Source organism: Muntiacus reevesi, chromosome 6, assembly GCF_963930625.1.
Source record: "Muntiacus reevesi chromosome 6, mMunRee1.1, whole genome shotgun sequence".
Taxonomy (NCBI): Eukaryota; Metazoa; Chordata; class Mammalia; order Artiodactyla; family Cervidae; genus Muntiacus; species Muntiacus reevesi.
In genome coordinates this window covers 76,830,333-76,850,072 of record NC_089254.1, presented here as the reverse complement: position 1 = coordinate 76,850,072, position 19,740 = coordinate 76,830,333, and the positions used below count along the sequence as shown (strand labels likewise).

The 19,740-nt window shown below is 36.5% G+C and overlaps 1 protein-coding gene and 1 long non-coding RNA gene across 3 annotated transcripts in view; one reads left to right on the top strand and one right to left on the bottom strand.

Annotated features, from left to right (window-relative positions):
* The window catches only part of CDK13 (cyclin dependent kinase 13), a 122,596-nt gene that overhangs the window by 55,333 nt on the left and 47,523 nt on the right, over window positions 1-19,740 (top strand). The window lies entirely within an intron of this gene.
* On the bottom strand, window positions 1,673-12,245 carry LOC136170433 (uncharacterized). The gene is made up of 3 exons (XR_010663632.1): window positions 12,119-12,245; window positions 2,978-3,057; window positions 1,673-2,013 (listed from the first exon to the last, which is right to left on the bottom strand). It is a non-coding gene; the product is annotated as an uncharacterized lncRNA (long non-coding RNA).

The following is a 19,740-nucleotide window of genomic DNA, read 5'->3' as shown; positions in this document are numbered from 1 at the left end:
AAAAATAAAATATTAAAAGCAACAAGGGAAAAACAAAAAGTAACATACAAGGGACCTTCCATACTGTTAACTGATTTCTCACTGGAAACTCTACAAACCAGAAGGGAATGGCATGATATATTTAAAGTAATGAAAGGGAAGAATCTACAAGAAGAATACTCTACCTAGCAAGGCTCTAGTTCAGATTTGATGGAGAAATCAAAAGCTTTTCAGACTAGCAAAAGTTAGGAGAATTCAACACTACCAAACCAGCTATATACAACAAATGCTAAAGAAACTCCTCTAGCCAGGAAACACAAGAGAAGGAGAAGACCTACAGAAAATAACCCCACAACAATTAAGAAAATGGTAATAGGATGATAGATAGTGATCATTATCTTAAATGTAAATGGATTCAATGTACCAATCAAAAGACACAGATTGGCTGTGTGGATGAAAACGTGCATGTATGCACTTCCACTTACCACATCACTCTGCTTAACCCCTTAAATTGTATGTAATTATTTTCTCTTGTTAGGTTAGTCATGTTTCCATTATGGCTTGCAATTATAATTATCTTTTGGTTTTTGCCTGGCCATTGATTGTGAAAATTGATAAAATCTTTTCTTATTTTGATTATGTAACTATTTGCTTAGTACCATTGTGTTATGATTGGTCAATAGAAAATCATTGAATTCTTTATCACTAAAACTAGCATTTAATAGAAAAACCTGTAATTACTTTTTAAAATCCAGATGCATATCAGGATTATCTTGGATAATTTTGAAAAATACAAATGCCCAAGTATTGCTTTTTTCTCCAAGATTCCAGATGTGTTTTTAATGAGCAGTCATGTTTAAAAAGAATTGGACTGTATGACTTTACTTTTATCTAGTTTGTTTCATTTTTTCTATTTCATATTCAGTGTTCCTGTTTCATTTAGTTTTTGTTTTCCAGGTTCTCTGTCTCTTTTTTTTTTATGTTCTTTCTCAACCTTTTATCAAGAAAGTAGAAAAGATTTTGCATAAATATATATGTATATAAATAGTAGTATAATATATCTGTTTCAGAAAACTGAGAAATTTTTGCCTAACCAAAATGTTTTTGACGTTTTGATACCACTTGTTTGAGTTAATATGAATAGTTTGCTAGATTTCTGTTCACTCAAAACTTTGATATAATTCCATGGATTTAGTCATTTAGTATTACTGCTAAAAACCTAGGAAGTTTATTATGTTAGTTATCTTTAAATAAAAAGTTTGAATGAGGCTTGAAACTTCCAATCCAATTCTGAGAATATAAAGAGATACTATGTTGCTGGAAAAAAAAACAGGAAATTAACATGTGATACAGTGTTATTAACTAAGTACAGATTTTGTTCATATTTCACAACACATAAAAAAAATTTTCAACAAAAAATGCCCAGGTCCAGATGGTCTTGCTGATGATTTCTGTGAAAAATTTAATGAAGAATTAACACCAGCACTCTCCAGACTTCCAAAAAATTTAACAAGAGAAATACTTCAAACTCATTCTTTAAGCCTAGCATTACTCTGTTACCAAACCACGGCAAAGACTACAAGAAAACTATAGACTAATACTTCTGATGAATATTCAACAAACTAAATTCAGCAATGTTTTGGATGGATTATACACTATGATCAAGTGAGATTTATTCTTGGATTGCAAAGATGATTCAATGTATTAAAATCAGTGTAATATATTACATTATTACAATGAAGGGGAAAAAATCACATGATAATCTCAGTTGAGACCTAAACATTTGTATTAGTCTCTTAGTCTGTATTTCTCAAAAAGAGAAAAAGCATTTGGCCGTTTAATGCACTTTTATAATAAAAACAGCCAACAAACTGGAAATAGAAGGCAACTGTCAACATATTAAAGAGCATATCTGAAAATTCCGCAGCTCACATGCTTGGTGATGAAAGACTGAAAGCTTTTCTCAAATCACATAGGAGACAAGACGATAGTTTCCCCATGCTGTCTGAAAACGGAGTGGTCTTGTGAAGCCTTCTGTAAGCCAAATGGTGTAAAGGGAAGAAACAGTTACTTTAGGACACATCTTGCTAATAAAATAAAAAAATAAATTGAGATAAAGCACAGTTATGGCAGCCTGATGCTAAGACTGTGAGTATAGTTGCCAAGGAAGGAGTTTGGTAGTGCCACTCTCATTGCTCAGAGTGTATTCTGCCTCTGTAATGGATCAGTGCAAAATCAATACTGAATGCTATTTTTGCTTTTTACCTTTTTTGGTAACAGCAAAATTCCTCTTTCAGTTAGCGAAAACAGATGCTAATGTAGGTCTTCTATAAAAAGCAAAATGGTGTAAAATGAACTTTCTAAAAATGGGATATACCTGTACCTGCTTTTGATGCAGGTGATAGAAGTCCCAGTCAGAGCAAGAAAAAGAAATAGATGCCCAAATAGGAAAAGAAGAAATAAAATTATGTCTGTTGATAGACAGCATGGTTTTATGTGTAGAAAACTCTAAATGTTTCACACACACACACACACACATACACAAAGTTAGGATTAGTGAATGAATGCAGCAAAGTAGCAGGGAACAAAATCAACATCCAAAGATCAATTGCATTTCTATACTCTTAACAGTGAAAAATATGAATTTAAAAATATAGAGAACAATTTTATTTACAATAGCATCATAAAGAATTAAGAGGAATAAATTAGTAAAGGAGATGAAAATGTTTTACACTCAAAATTACAAGACAGGAAGTTAAGGGCACCAATAAATTACAGATATTTGTGTTTATGGATTAGAAAACTTAATAGTTTTAAGGTAGTAATACTACCCAAGGTAGTCCGCAAATCCAGGGCAACTCTAACGAAAATTCCAACATTGATTTTTGCAGAAAAAGGTTTATTTGTTTTATTTAAAAAGTATAATGTATAATATCAAACCTATGCATAAATTTAAAAATAGTATAATGAAATAACACTCCATGTACCCATGACCCACCTTTACCAATGATCAACTCATGGCCAATCTTGTTTGTATATGATCCATATCACAGTGATCTAAATTGCAATCTCAGGAATCTAGAAAAAGAACAAATTAAACTCCAAGTAAATAAAAACAAGAAAATCAAAGAGTGGAAATCAGTGAAATAGAAAACAAATATAGTAATAGATTCAAAAGCAATAAAACCAATATGTGATTCTTCAAAGTGGGAATATCACTTCCGACCCTATAGGTGTTAAAATGATACAAGAATTATGACAGCTTTATATTCATAATTTCAACAATTTAAAGGAAATGAACACATTCCTCAAAGGGAAGAAAAAGGCAGAGCAATGGTAAATCTGAGTAACCTTTGTGAAAGGGTTGTTGGACCCAGTTCGTGTGTGTATGTGTATGTAGGGTTCCCCATTTTAATAGTCAATTCTTAAAGCACCCTGCTGGTGTCTCAGTTCTGACACTGTCTACTGGAAGGTAAAAGCAGATTCCAAAGGTGTAGGACTCAGTCCCGCAAAACTGCACTCTACTTCAGATGCTGGTCACAATCCCAGGTTGTTACCAGCACTTCTGACCAACCAGCTATAAATCAGAAGTTTCCCCAGCCCCCTCCTTGGGCTCATTTAACTTGCTATAATGGCTCAAAGAATTCAGGAAAATTCATTTATTCACTGGATTACAGATTTATTACAACTTGGCATTAAAAGTGATATGAATCAACAATCAGATGAACAGATACATAGGGTCCAAAAGGGGGAGTTTCTGTCTTTGTGAAGCTTAGGGTCTGGCATGGTACAAAGGGAAGCATACTGCTTCCCTAAAGGGGAAAACTGTTGAAAACCCTAGGCCCCTGTTTTTTGGTTGGCTGTTGTTTTGTTTTTATGCAGGCTTCGTTATATAGCCAAAATTGATTATTAACTTATTGGCCATTGATGATTGATACTACCTCTGGCCCTTTCCTCCATAGTGGTTGCATCAGTTTACATTCCCAACAACAGTGGAGAAGGGTTCGCTTTCCTCCACACCCTCTCCAGCATTTGTTATTTGTAAACTTTTTAATGATGGCCATCTTGACTGTTCATCTTTTTAGTGATTTATATGAAAAGTATCCTGCGATCTGGTTTTCTTGCTCATGGTGTGTTTCTTATGTTATTGCTTAGTGTTTGTTGAGTTGAATTGAGAAAAATATTTATGAAACAAATACTGTATTGTTTTTTGTTCCAGAATAACTAAATGAACCTTTCATGATTGTGAATTTTGCATGATCAGTAAAAGTTATAGGAAGGTGCTTTTAGTTATTACATCAATAAAACACAAATAGTGCTTTTAAAGGAAAAAAAAATCAAAATCTTAACTAGTAATAACTTCCTTCTTTGAGTTACAGGAAATAAAGAGTTAGCCTCATGTGTTGAAATTTAGAGGTAATGTACATAGATCAGAATGTGTAGGTACCCATTAGGAGGTGATGTATGGCAAGAGGAATGTCAGTTGTTTGAAAGGAATCTGTAGGAAAGTAGATAAGGGGTAGGTGGACGTGGAAGGGGTGTGGGGATTCCGTTTCCCTGCCATTATTTCCTGAATAACTGAATAAGAAATAGGTTATTTTGAGGCAGATGTTATAAGGTAATAGTAATGGGAACTATGTGTAATGGTTGAGAGCATAGTTGGAATCTGTGCTTCTTGCACTATTATGTCCTCTCTGTTTTCCTCACCTGGAAAATGATATAATATCTAACTCATGGGTTTGTTGTATCAAATGAGACAAACTGTGTGAAGTGCTAAATCTAGACATTTGCATATAGTAAGCACACAGTAGTTTGCTGTTATCATAGCTTGGTTGATTGTGAGGGCAGAAATAGATCAATAATACAATAATTGTTTTTAACTAAGCACAGAGGGTAGATGTTTGGGAGAAATGAATATTTTAGTTTTAGTCTTTAGTGAAACTTGACCATGTGGAGATCAGATATCAGGAATGGTGCTGACCCAGAAGTTGAAGTAAAGAAACTTTCCTGAAAGCTAAAAAATAGTCTCTAATTATTAAAGTGGTTAAGAAGAGTAAAAAACTTGTTACATCTGACCAGCTGTGATTGACTGGTTAATTCACCAGAAGTTAAAAAGTGAATTTTTTGTGTGCAGTCACTTCAGCCGTATCTGACTTTTTGCGACCCCATGGATGGTAGCTCACCAGGCTCCTCTGCCCATGAGATTTTCCAGGCAAGATTACTGAAGTGGGTTTCCATTTCCTTTTGCAGGGAATCTTACTGACCCAGGGATTGAACCCATGTCTCTTAAGTCTCCTGCATTGTCAGATGGTTTCTTTACCACTAGCACCACCTGGGAAGCAAGCCCCAGAGTTCTTTGGTTGTATCGAACCCAGGCAGCCAAAAGGAAGTCAAAAGCGTAAAAACTCAGTAGCAGGCAGTAGGACAGATGCCAGTTGCAGAAGCCATAGAATCCTATGGCTGTCAGTAAGCTGAAAGAATTCTACAGTTAAATTCTGTGGTGGGGAAAGGGAGTGAACTAAAAGACAGCTGTTAGATTGCTCTGTGGTTTTTGAGCCCTCAATGAGAAAGCAAATAACCCATTTTGCTTCATGATGAAAAGGGGATGGGGCACTCAGGCTGAGGGATTGTTTTACTCTTGCCATTTAGTAGGTGTGTGATAATGGGCAAATTATTTAGTGTCCTTGAGCCGCTGTGTTACAAGGAGATAATACTTTTTGAGTAATTGTGAAGCTTAAATGAGATAATATGTGAAGTATTTTCACCTCTGTAGTAGTTTACCATTTTTTATGCTTACTGTAGTGTCAGCCTACATACTAGTATGTCACTCTTAAAGTGAATGTTATAGAAGAGACTTACTATAATAGTTGATAATCATGCAATTACTACATAAGACTTTCAGATTTCTTCTTTTCATTTGTGTGGAGAATTTTGTTGAAAGTCATTTGTTAGAATTTGGAAGGTACTATGTAATGTGTCATATTTTTAGAGGTGTATCTCATGTTTAAAAGAAATATCTGTGGCATCAGTGTGCTTTTTAACATATAGGCATAGTTTTCCTTTATAGCTCAGAAAAGGTTTACTAGAAGACGACATAAACCAGGACCAAAACCGCAATAATTTCTAGTCAATATTAGCAAAAATATTTAGCTTCCAATGCAGGAGACATGGACTTGATCCCTGGGTTGGGAAGATCCCCTGGAATAGGAAATGGCAACTCTCTCCAGTATTCTTGCCCTGTAAAATCCCATGGACACAGAGTCTTGGCAGACAACACTCCATGAGGTCGACGAGTCGGATATGACTGAGCCACTGAGCATACACATACATAAAGGAAACGTAATTTAAGAACAACATATTTTTTTTTAACCCATCAAAAACTGGTAAATTTAATTATAAAAATTAAGTTTTTATAATTCTTCATAAAATTATAAAAAAATAACATACCTGGTGAATTAAAGCCCTGGAAATGTAGAAGTAAAGAACATAAATGAGTAGAATAGAGACATGGACATAGATGCTCTGACATTTGGCCAACAATAAAGGCTTTCCTGGTGGCTCAGACGGTAAAGAATCCATCAGCAATGTGTGGGAAACCTGGGTTTGATCCCCTGGTTGGGAAGATGCCCTGGAGGAGGGCATGACAACCCACTACAGTGTTCTCGCTTGGAGAATCCCGTGGATAGAGGGGTCTGGTGTGCTACAGTCCGTGGAGTTACAGAGTTGGACGTGATTGAGTGGCTAGCACAGCACAGCAAAGAGATGCCCAGTGGCTCCCTCATTTTAGTTTCTTTGCAGGCATTCTTGTGTGTGTGAAAAAGCGTACACCGTATTTAATCATTAAGTGGACATAGTCAATATTCTGTGAAATAGACATTTTTCCTATATCTTACAGCCATTTTTGTTCTGTAGTTTTGTAATTTGGATGTATTTTATTAGACTTTCCTCTGTAAATAGGCATTGAAGCTATTGGTTTTTAGCTTCTATTAGTAATGCTTTATCAAATACCATTAAATGTAAATCTATATATATTTCTTGAGTCTTTCTATAGATACAGTCTTAAAAGTGGATTTGTTAGGTTAAATGATACAGCTTTTTAATGTTACTAATTACAGCCAAATTAACATATAAGAAAGCTTATACCAGTTTACATATTCGTTATAATTTTGTGTGATTGCCTTGTTTAATGAGTCACAGTTCATTATTGATTTTACATTTTTTGTCCAACTCAGAAGAGAAAATAATACTTTTTTGTTACTCGTGAGGTTAAATATGTTTTTAATGTTTTTTACCATTTCTTCTGTGAATTGCTTATTGCTTTGACATTTTCTTACCATCTGGGGAGATTTATTAAAACATAGATGTTAATGCTTCATGTGTTTCACATATCCTAGTTAATTTTTCCCATTCTGTTGCTTGCCTTTAACTTTTTCTATGTTCTTTGTTAATTTATATTTTATATATGGTCATTCTGTCAGTTTGGGGCTTTTTGTGGGAGAGTGATTTGTCTTATGCCTAGCCTTCTAGAAAATTATGAGAATGTTTTTCTGAAGTTTTTTTCAACTTCTGTTTTAGTTTCAAATTTTTAGATATTTAGATCAGTTTTATTTTATTCTCTTCTGCCACCTTTAATCAAATTCCCTTATGTTCTGGGCTCTCCTGTTTTATTGACCCTTTTGCATGTTCTGCTACCATACCACATTGCTTCAATTATTGCAACCTTATATTACCTTTTAATTTCTGTAAATAAAGGTTTCTTCTCCTTTCCCCCTTACAAGAAGGTCTTATGCATTTTTATGCATTTGGGTGGAGATGAGATGTGAAAACTTACCAGTATGGAGATTTGACTGGAATTACATTGAGCTTCATTTGGGGAAGGGCAGAGATTTTTTAAGAACTTATTGATAGGATCATAGATGAATATGTTTATATAATACTTGAGAGTGAAAATTGGTATAACTTTCAGAGCATAGTTAAGGGCGTGCTAGAGTGTGTGACACATACTAAATGATGTGTAAATATTTGATGTTGATATTTTAATAATTATTTCTTAAAAGATAATGTGTCCTATAAATCAGCTGTTCTATTTTTAGAACCATATAAGGGGACTTGCCTGGTGGTACAGTGGATAGGAATCTGCCTGCCCCTGCAGGGGCCCCAGGTTCAGTCCCTCGTCTGCGAGGATTCCACATGCCTCGGATCAACTAGGCCCCTGTGCCACAACTACTAAGCCAGACTTCTAGCACCTATGAGCCACAGCTACTTTAGTCCATGTGCTGCACCTACTGAAGTCCGTGTGCCTAGAGCCTGTGCTCTGCAACAAGAGAAGCCACCGCAATGAGAAGCCCATGCACCGCAACGAAGAGTAGACCCCACTCAGTGCAACTAGAGAAAGCCCGTGCACAGCGAGGAAGACCCAGCGTCACCAATAAATTAACTTTTTTCAAAAGAAGGATATAAGGAAGTAATCATGACTTTGTATAGATTAAGCTGTGAAACTGTTCTTTGTGGCATTGCTTATAGTAGCAAAATGTTAGAAACAGTTATCTAACAAGGAAGGATTCTTTTTTTTTTTTATTTATTTTTATTAGTTGGAGGCTGATTACTTTACAATATTGTAGTGGGTTTTGTCATACATTGACATGAATCAGCCATGGTTTTACATGTATTCCCCATCCCGACCCCCCTCCCACCTCCCTCTCTACCTGCTCCCTCTGGCTCTTCCTGGTGCACCAGGCCCGAGCACTTGTCTCATGCATCCAACCTGGGCTAGCAATCTGTTTCACACTTGATAATAGACATGTTTCAATGCTATTCTCTAGAAACATCCCACCCTCGCCTTCTCCCACAGAGTCCAAAAGTCTGTTCTGTACATCTATGTCTCTTTTTCTGTTTTGCATATAGGGTTATCATTACCATCTTTCTAAATCCCATATATATGTGTTAGTATACTGTATTGGTCTTTGTCTTTCTGGCTTACTTCACTCTGCATAATGGGCTCCAGTTTCATCCATCTCATTAGAACTGATTCAAACGAATTCTTTTTAATGGCTGAGTAATATTCCATGGTGTATATGTACCACAGCTTCCTTATCCATTCATCTGCTGATGGGCATCTAGGTTGCTTCCATGTCCTGGCTATTATAAACAGTACTGTGATGAACATTGGGGTGCACGTGTCTCTTTCAGATCTGGTTTCCTCAGTGTGTATGCCCAGAAGTGGGATTGCTGGGTCATATGGCAGTTCTATTTCCAGTTTTTTCAGAAATCTCCACACTGTTCTCCATAGTGGCTGTACTAGTCTGCATTCCCACCAACAGTGTAAGAGGGTTCCCTTTTCTCCACACCCTCTCCAGCATTTATTGCTTGTAGACTTTTGGATGGTAGCCATTCTGACTGGCGTGTAATGGTACCTCATTGTGGTTTTGATTTGCATTTCTCTGATAATGAGTGATGTTGAGCATTTTTTCATGTGTTTGTTAGCCATCTGTATGTCTTCTTTGGAGAAATGTCTGTTTAGTTCTTTGGCCCATTTTTTGATTGGGTCATTTATTTTTCTGGAATTGAGCTGCAGGAGTTGACAAGGAAGGATTCTTAAACAGAACTAGGGCATATTATTACTGTGGAATACCATATAGCTCTTAAAATTATGTAAAACTTAAATGATAATGAGAAAAATTGTTTACCCTCTATATTATGAACTGGAGAAAGTTCACAAAGGAAGGTATTAAGTTGAATCTAATTTTTGTTTTAAAAATGTATTCTGGGAATACTGGGAAACCTGTGGGGGTGATAGATATATTCATTATCTTAATTGTAGCCGTAGTCTCACAAGTGTATAATACCTATGTGAAAACTACTTAAATTTTACCTTCTGAATATATGCAGTTTATTATTGTTAACTAATAATATCAAATCTATTAAAACAACTTTGTTCTTTAAATGTAATAAACGTAAGGAAAACTGTTGAGCTTATTGCTTCAAGAAATAAAATCTTTAGTACATATATATATAGAGAGAGAGAGCGAGAGAAAGATTGATTTTAAGGAACTGGGTGTAGAGGCCTGTCATTTTGTAAGGCCTTCTGGCAAGCTGGATATTCTGGCAGGAGTTGTTGCAGTCTTGAGTTCAGAGGCAGTCTGGAACAGAATTCTTTCTTCTTTAAGGGACCTCAGTCCGTTCTCTTAAGACTTCATATGAAGTCTCTCCTCAAAGTCTACTGATATAAAAGTTAATTAAATCTAAAATACCTGTACACAACAACATCTAGACTAGTTTATGAGCAAACATCTGGGTACTAAAGTGTAGCTGAGTTTACACTTAGAATTAGCCATCTCACTTGTGTTAGAGTGATTTCAGCCGAGTAACAGAAAATCCAGTTGGAATGGTTTAAACTGTGTGGAAATCTTTTAACTTTCGTAAGAAGAGGTCCAGAGGTTGAACAGGGTTTAAGGTAAATTGATTTAGTGGCTTCAGGATGTCATCAAATACCCTAGTTAACGCTATCCATACTGTTTCATTCTCACTGTAGTGTGACTTGGAGAGGCAGTTGTTCATATCTAGAGAGGCATCCTGGTTTCCCATGGCTCTTTGAAGATGTCCTTGTGCCTGCACATCTGTAAACCAGTCACCAGGAGGAGGTTTGCCAAGAACCTACTTAACATAAAATGTGCCCAAATTTAGAATATCATAAAAAGGAAACAAACTAAGAAAAGTACCACTTTCAGAACTTAGGAGCTTACTTGGAGAGTAGATAGCTAAGTTATACAGAGGTCAGTTCATTGGCTTTATGTGAAATCCAAAGATACACACTAGAGTGTAACATAAGAAGATTGAGAAATAACCTGTTTTGGTAAGCAGTGTAAAGGTTATGCACTGGTTTTGTCCTTTTTTTTTTATGTTTTGGTTGTGCTGAGTCTTTGCTGCATGCAGGCTTTTTCTAGTTGGAGTGAGAGGGCTCTGTTGTGGTGTGCGGGCTTCTCATTGCAGTGCCTTCTCTTATTGCATAGCACAGGTTCTAGGCACGTGGGCTTCAGTGGTTGTGCTGTACAGGCTTAGTTGCTCTGTGCCTTATGAAATTATCTCAGACCAGGGATTGAACCCATGTCCCCTGTATTGGTAGGCGAATTCTTATCCACCTGGCAGGAACTTACCACTAGGAAATTCCAGTATCCTCTTTTTTTAATGCTGTGATTTTAATGTTTTATTTTACTGAATGTAATAATTGTTTACTGACTCATCTTCCATCACTGGGCTTGTTCATAAGGTTTAAGTTCATTTCACTCTGGGGTTTTCAGTTACCAAATTTCTGCTTTGGGGATTTTAGGTCATTTTAGTGTATAATGGGATTTTCTAACAACTGTTACATACTCATAAGATTTGTCTATTTTTATAGATACTTGGGGTAACAGGAATTGAATGAATTTTGTACTTCACAAAGCTTTTTTGTTATTTGTCTCTGGCTTTACATGAGTTTCTTGAAAGTGAATTGGGTTTGTACCTTATTTTCTAGATTTATTATAGCTTGATAAGCTCTCAGCTTTCATGAATATAGCTTGATATTGGCCTTTCTTTGGAGTAGGTAGTTATTGTATTGGACATATTTTGGCATCTCCTACCAATTTACCCTGCTTCCTACTTATTTTACTTCCTAATAGCCTTGAGCTTTTCTGTTTGTTTTTGAGGTTCCAGCTTTTATCTCTGCTTTGTCCATGAACCTGTGGAGCTGACTTCACTTCTGGCTCCCTAGATAACGTGTCACTCAGGTTTGGCTAGTTAGAGCCCTACAGTCTTTCTGTCCAGGGATTTGAGACTTTTCCTAAGGCTCCATGTTGCCAAGAATCAGCCTGCAATGCAGGAGACCCTGGTTTGATTCCTGGATTGGGAAGATCCACTGGAGAAGGGATAAGCTACTCACTCCAGTATTCTTGGGCTTCCCTTGTGGCTCAGCTGGTAAAGAATCTACCTGCAATGTGGAAGACCTGGGTTTGATCCCTGGGTTGGGAAGATCTCCTGGAGAAGGGAAAGGCTACCCTCTCCGGTCTCCTGGCCTAGAGAATCCATGGGGTTGCAAAGAGTTGGACATGACTGAGCAACTTTCACTGCAACAACTGCACGTGTATTGAGTGAGGTCTCTTACCTGTAAGGTGTGCACCTGAGAGCAAGAAGGGGCTATTGCCATAGCAATCACCTTGAGACCGTATGGGGTCTGAGGATAGAGCCAGCGCAGAGAAGTGCAGAGAGGGAACCTTGCCATAGGATTTTGAAAGCTGTTTTGCTCCATACCCAAAACAAAATAGAATGTTTAGGAGATTGATAAACTACCTTTTTTGATCAAATCATTGTGCTTTGAATTGTAGAAGTAGTCTTAAGTTTAACTGAAAGTTGGATGAGAGGTTTGGATTACGGAGATCCCTCTTAAATATCTTGTGGTCCTAGAATGCCCCAGTAGCACAGGGAGGTTCTGGGGTTGATGGAAGGGCTTCCACTGGTTTTCCAGTTGTGATTCCCAGGCCTCAAATGCTTGAGTTGTCTTCTGTCAAGTGTCGTTCTGGAACTTTTGGAGAAGTAGACATTTAAGGATTCAACCTAATTACAGTGAAAAATGATGACTCTACTTTTTACTCAATGAAGGTTATCAGAACTGCAAGGAACACTTTAATTTATTCCCCCTAGGGTGCTTTCATTGCATTTTATTGCTTTAACTATGATTGTAGAATGTCAGCAACTTTTACTAAATTTAGAAATTTTGTGTTTTAAGGACTGTTAACTGTAAATTCTTTAATATTTTCCTTTTGAAAATGAAGTTCTTCTGTAAGAAGTAGAAAGATAAAATGATTTTTTTTATAATCATTGAAATAATATATATAAAGAAAAACCTAATTTCCCTTCTCTTGCTACTTTGCCCAGCTCAGGGTTAATAGCCTGTTATATATCCTTCAAGACCTCTGTCTATGCACAGAAATGGAAATAGAAATAATAAGAAAAACTATATTTCAATAATAATAATAAACTATATTTAAGTTTATGAACAGAGCGAGAGAGCCAGGCAGTCAGTGAGTCAAGCAGAGACACAGAATCCAACAAAAGCACAGTTTGATAGAGCCACAGAAAGGGACACAGAGAAAGAGATAAAGACAAAGGCGCAGAAAGCCCCACAGAGACTCTTAACAAGCGCGCGTGCGCACACACACACACTATAGTTTCACTGTCTTACACACACACACACACACACACACACACACACACACTATAGTTTCACTGTCTTACACACACACACACACACACACACACACACACACACACACACACTATAGTTTCACTGTCTTAAAAATCCTGGTGTCCACCTTTCATTGCCTATCTCCATCACTATCCCTAACAAACACTTGTTTTATTTTGTTTTATTTTTTTTTACTGTCTGCATAGTTTTACCTCTTCCAGAATATCATCAAAGTTGGAAATACACAGTATGTAGCCTTTGCAGGTTGGGCTTCTTTCACTTAGTAATATAGATTTAAGTTTGCTGCATGAATTTTCATAGCTTTGTACCTCATTTGTTTTTAGTGCTGATCCGTGTTCTAGTGTCGATCCGTGTTCTAGTGTCTGAATGTATTTACCCATTCACCTACTAAGAGATATCTTGGTTGCTTCCAAGTTTTTACAATTAGGAATAAAGCAGCTATAAACATTCATGTGAAAGTTTCTTTGTAAATAAAAGTTTTAAACCTCTTTAGGTAGATATCAAGGGGTGCAGTTACCAGATTGTATGTAAGAGTATGTTTGCTTTTGTAAGAAATTTCCAAATTGTCTTCAAAAGTGGCTGTATTTGCATTTCCACAAGCAGTGAGTGAGTTTGTTGCTCCATGTCCTCACCAGCATTTGGCCTTGTTAGCGTTATGGATTTTTGTCGTTCTAAGTATGTTTGACATTGTTGTTTCAATTTGCCTTTCTCTGTTGAAATATGATGATATTCATATACTTATTTGCCATCTGTGTTTTTTCTTTGGTGAGGTATCTGTTCAGATCTTTCACTCATTTTTAAATTAGGCTTTTTGTTTTTTTGTTGTTGTTCAGTCCCTAAGTTGTGTCTGACTCTTTGTGTTGCCGTGAACTTCACCACCCCAGGCTTCCCTGTCTTTCACTGTCTCCTGGAGTTTGCTAAAATTCATATACATTGAATTGGTGATGGTATCTAACCATCTCATCCTCTGTCATCCTCTTCTCTTGCCCTCAATCTTTCCCAGCATCAGGGTCTTTTCCACTGAGTCAGCTCATCACATCAGGTGGCCAAATTATTGGAGCTTCAGCATCAGTCCTTCCAATGAATATTCAGGATTGATCTCCTTTAGGATCGACTGGTTTGATCTCCTTGCAGTCCAAGGGACTCTCAAAGGTTTTCTCTAGCAGCACCACAGTTCTAAAGCATCAGTTCCTTGGCGCTCAGCCTTCTTTATGATCCAACTCTCACATCCATACATGACTACTGGAAAAACCATAGCTTTCGCTATCTGACCTTTGTCAGCAAGTTGATATCTTTTTTTAATATACTGTTTAGGTTTGTCGTATCTTTTCTTGCAAGGAGCAAGCGTCTTTTAATTTCCTGGCTGTAGTCCCCATCTGCAGTGATTTTGGAGCCCAAGAAAATAAAGTCTGTCACTGTTTCCACTTTTCTCCAACTATTTGCCATGAAGTGATGGGACCGGATACCATGATCTTTTGTTTTTTGGATGTTGAATTTTAAGCCAGTTTTTTCATTCTCTTTGACCCTCATCAAGAGGCTCTTTAGTTCCTCTTTACTTTCTGCCATTAGATTCTAACTCTTGCTTCTTGTCTTGTATACAGCTTTCTCAGGAGACAGGTAAGATGGTCTGGTATTCCCCTCTCTTTAAAAACTTTCCATAGTTTGTTGTGATCCACACAGTCAAAGTCTTTTCCATAGTTAGTGAGGCATAAGTAGATGTTTTTCTGGAGTTCCCTTGCTTTCTCTGTGATCCAGCTGATTTTGGCAATTTGATTTTTGGTTCCTCTGGCTCTTCTAAATCCAACTTGTACATTTAGAAGCTCTTAATTCAGGTACTTCTGAAGCCTAACTTGATGAAGCCTAACTTGAAGGATTTTGAGCATCACCTTGCTAGCATGTGAAATGAATACACCTGTATAGTAGTTTGTACATTCTTTGGCATTGCCTTTCTTTGGGAGTGAAATGAAAATTGACCTTTTCCAATCCTGTGGCTACGCTGAGTTTTCCAAATTTCCTGACATATTGAGTGCAGCACTTTAACAGCCTCATCTTTTAGGCTTTTAAATACTTCATCTGGAATTCCATCACCTCCACTAGCTTTGTTTTGCTTCCTAAGGCCCATTTGACTTCACACTTCAAGATGTCTGGCTCAAGGTGAGTAACCACACCTTCATGGTTATCCGGGTCATTAAGACCTTTTTTGTATAGTTCTTCTATGTATTCTTGCCACCTCTTTTTAGTATCTTCCACTTCTGTTAGGTCCTTGCCGTTTCTGTTCTTCGTTGTGGTCATCTTTACATGAAATTTTCTCTTGGTATCTCTGATTCTCTTGAAGAGATCTCTTTCCTATTTTATTGTTTTCCTTTATTTGCATTGTTCACTTAAGAGCTTCTTGTCTGGCATTGCTACTGTTGTTTTCTTATTACTGAGTTTTTATGTTTCTCTGTATGTGTCGTTTGTGCTGTGCTGTGCTTAGTCACTTGGTTGTGTCAGACTCTTTGCGACCCCATGTCCATGAGGATTCTCTAGGCAGGGCTTGCCATACCCTTCTCTAGGGGATTTTCCCTCCCTAGGGGTCGAACCCAGGTCTCCCACATTGCAGGCAGATTCTTTACCGTTTGAGCCACCAGGAAAGCACATCTATTGTATACCAGACCTTATCAGATACATTTTAAAAAGATTTTCCCCAGTCTGACTTGTCTTTTTATTCTCTTGTGTCTTTTGTAGAGCTGAAGTTTTTAATCAAATCCTGCTTCCTTCACAAGAACCCCATTTCTTTTCCCCTGGTTGCAATTTTGGTGTCATTGTCAGGGGTTTTCTGTTTTGTTATCTTCTAGGAGTTTTTTGGGAGAAGGAAATGGCAACCCACTCCAGTATTCTTGCCTGGAGAATCCCAGGGACAGAGGAGCCTAGTGGGCTGCCGTCTATGGGGTTGCAGAGTCGGACATGACTGAAGTGACTTAGCAGCAGCAGGAATTTTTTAGTTTTGCATTTTGCCCTTAGGTCTGTGATCCATCTTGAGTTATTTTTTGTGAAGTGTTTAAGGTCTATATCTAGATTCTTTTTTTCTTTTTTGTTCTTGGCATGTCTATGTTCACTTGTTAAGCAGCCTTTGTTGAAGACTCCATTTTTCCACCAAAACGCCTTTGCTCTGTTGTTGAAGATCAGTTGTCTGGTTTTGGAATTAGAGTAAGGCTGGCCTTTTGGAATGAGTTAGGAAGTAGTATTTCGTAGGTCTTCTTGTATTTTCTGGAAGAGATTGTAGAGAACTGATATAATGTCTTCCTTAAGTGTATGGTGGAATTCGCCAGTCAAGCTGTTTGGTCTATGCTTTCTGTTTTGAAAGACTATTAATTATTGATTCATTTGCTGTAATAGATTTGAACCTATTAAGATAATCTGTTTCTCACTGTGTGAGTTTTGGTAGGTTGTGTCTTTCTAGTTGTTGGTTCATTTCATCTATATAAAACCTATATATAACCTATATAAAACCTATCTATATAAAACATCTATATATGACCACAAATATAAAATTTGTGGTCATAGAGTTGTTCATATATTCCTTTGCTATGCTTTTAATGTTTGAGGGAACAATAGTGATGTGTCCCTTCTTTCATTTCTGATATTAGTAATTTGTACTTTTTCTCTTTTTTTCCTTAGTTAACCTGGTTAGAGCCTTACCAATTATATTGTTTTTTTCAGAGGATCAGTTTTCAGTTTCACTGATTTTTCTTTTTGTATTGATTTTCCATTTTCAGTATCATTGATTTCTGTTCCAGTTTTTATTATTTGTCTTCTGCTTACTTAGCTCTTTTTCTAGTTCCTTGGGTGGATGCAGAGGTAATTGATTTTAGATGTTCTTTTCTAATATATATATTCAGTGCTATAATTTTCCCCTAAGCAACAGCTTTGCTGTATCCCAAGTGTTTTGGTAAAGTGTGTTTTATTTACTTCAAAATATTTAAAAATAAATTTTTAGATTTCTCCTTTAACCCACTTGTTATTTAGAAAAAAATTTTTTTTAATGGATTTTGCAGTTTTCTAGCTATCTTTCTGTTACTGATTTCTAGTTTAATTCCATTGTGATCTGATGGCATACTTTGTATGATTTCTATTCTTTTAAATTTGCTTAAGTATACTTTACGTGTGTAACTGGGCCTGTCTTGGTGAATGTTTCATGGGGAATTGAGAAGATGTATTTATTCTGCTGTTGTTGAAGTATTTTACAGACATAAATTAGATCCAGCTGACTGATAGAGGTGTTCAAATATGTTCTCACTAATTTCTTTGTATTGAATTTGCCAGTTAATCTTAGAGGGGTCTTGAAGTGTCCAACTGCAATGGAGAGTTTTGACACTGTTGCTGGGATTATGCACATTAGGTTGTTATGTTTTGGAGAATTGATTCCTTTTTGTAATGAGCGTTCCTTATGTAATGCTCCACTTTATTCCTGTTAACTTCTTTTGCTCTTAACTCAGCTTCATCTGAAGTTTAATATAGTTTCTCCTGCTTTCTTTTGCTTAGTATTACTCTGTGGGTCTTTACATTTAAAGTAGATTTTTTTGTAGACAACATAAAATTGGGTTGGGCCTTTTTAAAAATTCAGTACAACATTCTGCTCTGAATAATTGGTATATTTTAGACCATTGGCATTTAAAGTACTTGTTGATGTAGCTGAATTATTATCGACTGTAATTTGTTTTGTTTTCTGTTAGTTACCCTTGCTTGCTTTTTTTCTATTCTTTTGCTGCCTTCTCTTGTCTTTGTCTTTTTATATGACTGTTTCTTCTCTTTTCTGAGCATATAAATCCTTTAAAATTTTTTTTTAGTTGAGCTTGTGTTTGCAATATACATTTACAATTGGTCCAAGTTCTCTTTAAAATAAAATTATACGACTTTAGGTTGTATGCATTTGTTCATGCTTCACTTGTGTCCGACAGTCTGTGACCCTGTGGACCATAGTCCACCAGGTTCTTCTGTCCATGAGATTTTCCAGGCATGAATACTGGATTGGGTTGCCATGCCCTCCTCCAAAGGATCTTTAGGTACCTCATAACAGAGGATTCCTGTTTCCTCCCTCCTATCCCTTATAACGTTATTGTTACTGATTTTACTTATCCACAAGCTGTAATCCCTCAACTCATTTTTGCTATTATTTCTTTAAACAGACTCTTAACTGTTTGGTCAGTGAATAATAAGGAAAATATTTTATTCTACCTTTATTTAAGTTGGTCAGTTTTTTTCTGTTCAACACTTTATAAATAGTTCATTTCACTCTCTTCTTGCTTGTATAGCTTCTGAGGAGAAATAGTAAGTTTTTTTTTTTTTTTTTCCCCCTGGCTCCTATCAAGATTTTCTTTCTGTCTTTGATTCTCTGCAGGTTGCCTGTGATAGACCTGAGTGTAGATGTTTTGTTATTTATTCTCCTTTATATTTCAGTTTCCTAGATTTGTGCTTGGATATTTATCATTTGGGGAAATTTCAATCATTATTAGTTTTAGGTTTTTTCCTGTCCTTCCCCCATCCCCCTCCTCCTTCCTTCCTTCCTCATTCCCTTACTTGTTTCTGGTATTACTATTTATATCTATGTTGTTATTGTTCCATGTATTTTTGGACTTTCTTTTTCATTTTCTTTTTTTCCTTGGCATTTCAGCCTTTGGAAGTTCCTTTTGACATATCTTTAAGCTCATTCTTTGCTTGCTTAAATCTGGTGTGTTGATGAACCCAACAAAGGCATTCTTTGTTTCTCTTAACAGTATTTTTTATTTCCATCATTTCCTTTTGGTTGTTTCTTAGAAATTTCCATTTTTCTGCTTACAGTACCCATCTGTTCTTGCATGTTGTTTATTTTTTCCATAAGGGCCCTTAGAATATTAATCACTGTTACTTTCAAATTCTTGGTGTGATAATTCTATTATGCTTGGTTTTCCATATTCAAACAGTGTTTTAGCATACCTTGTAATTTTCTGTTGAAAGGCATATATAATGTATTTAGTAAAAGGAAATGAGATAAATTGACTTTCAGTGTAAGGTTTTATATTTATCTGGCTAGCAGTTAGGTTGTGTTTGGTGTTTGCTGAAGCTGTATCAGAGGCTAAAATTTCCTTCCCTGTTGTCTTTTGGTTTCCCTGGAGACTTCTTCTTAAATAAGGTGTGAGATGCATAGTTATTTTGCAGTACCCTGTTACTATTTATGATGGTAAGTTATAGGGGGAGGGGAAGTGTTCTGTAGCCCTATGATTTGGCCTCAGTTTTTTAGAGTCTCTATCCTCAAGACCTATGTACCTGTTTCCCTGTTTTTGTTCCCTCCTAAGTGAGACAGGAATGCCAAAAGGCCCTGGATTTAGTGTTTCTTTACCCTAAGTCAGATAGTAGAGCGTTCTGGAATTGGGTATTTCCTTTTTGCTGGGTTGATGAGGCTCTTATTGAACCCCAGTTGGTTAGGTTCTGGTAGAATAGTTTCTGTTGAGGACAGACCTTGTTAAACAGAACGCTTTAGGGATATTTCATCATGACTGTTT